This window comes from Dendrobium catenatum, unplaced genomic scaffold (genome assembly GCF_001605985.2).
Source record: "Dendrobium catenatum unplaced genomic scaffold, ASM160598v2 fragScaff_scaffold_1468, whole genome shotgun sequence".
Lineage (NCBI taxonomy): Eukaryota > Viridiplantae > Streptophyta > Magnoliopsida > Asparagales > Orchidaceae > Dendrobium > Dendrobium catenatum.
Genome location: NW_021319930.1, coordinates 450,576 through 452,046, shown reverse-complemented (window position 1 = coordinate 452,046; position 1,471 = coordinate 450,576).

The following is a 1,471-nucleotide window of genomic DNA, read 5'->3' as shown; positions in this document are numbered from 1 at the left end:
AGCCGGCTCATTAGGTGACTTGTTTATTATGAAAGAGAGAAAATGATTGCGATTTAAACCATTATTATAATAAAATGATAAAGAAAATTAGAAATGAAAAATAAAAATAAATTACTTAATATAAGATAATGACATATGAGATATAATTTTTAAGCATTTTTAATAACTTTGTACTTAAAATCCTGAAGTCTAATACACTTCAGTATAGTTCTTATCAATATCTTTTAAATGAGCTGGCTCACGAGCTAGCGAGTCGAATCAGGGCTAGCTCAAGCTTGACTCGTTAGCTCACTGTGCTTGACTCAGAAGTTATTTATAAGAGCCGAGTCCGAGCTAAGTCAACTTGACTCACTTACCCCTCTAACTTTGCATGCTCAGCCTAAGAAAAAAAAAAGGGGAAAAATCGCATCAAAAAGACAAAGACTTGAAGTCGTCGGAGTAGCAGTGGTTAATTTGAAGTTTCAACATAAATGCCTTTTCTATAAGTTACAATTTCTTTCTCATCAATCTTTTGGTTTTTTTTATTGGAGCTATTATCTTTTTCATAGCTCTTTTTTCACTGCCGGTCCATATTTGTCATCAATATCTTTTAGTACATTATTATTATCATTAAGAGTGGGAAAAAAAAAATTATAAGCGAAGCTTAATATTGATACGGCATCACAAAATTAGCTTGATCGGGCACGAATCTCGAGGCGAAAGCTAGTTTCAAACTTCAAAAATTAATTCCGAGAGCACCCCAACTCCGATTTCAGCAAGCTTATAGTCGAACTGAGCGTCTCGGAAATACGAACTCAACGACACCAAATTCGACTCAATCCGAGCCCAAATGGGTCCGAATCACGGACCCGAAGTGCTGTTGGAAGGTTCAAACCGCAATTTGAGTTACCAAACGGACTCCGATTTTGACGAGCTTATACTCGAATCAAAGGGCTCGACGAGACGAATCCAACGAGCCCAAGATCACAGAATTCCGACATCACTAAGACCTTCAAATGTCCAATGAACGGTGCACGATCGTAGGATTCAATATCGGCCGTCCATTGGACCACTCCCTATTCGCCCCTGATCTCACACCTATTTACGGGCCATGCCACTCTAGAAAATCTATAAATAGAGCCCTCATTCTTCACAAGAAAGGATCCAAGCAAGAGAGAGAAGAAGAGAAGAGAAGGAAGGAGTTCCTCCTCGACAGCCGCCGGACCACCGCCGGACCACCACAGAACCTCGCCGGACCACCGCCGGACCACCGCAGAACCTCGCCGGACCACCGCAGGAATCTCGTCGGACTACCGCCGGACCACCGCAGGAACCTCGCCGGACCACCACAAAACCTCGCCGGACCACCACCTTAAGGCCCGACGTTCATCCCCGACGTCCTGCCAAAGACCCGACGTCTTGTTCAAGGCCCGAAGTTAAGTCCCGACGTCCTGCTGAAGACCCGACGTCCTGCTTAAGGCCCGACGTTCAG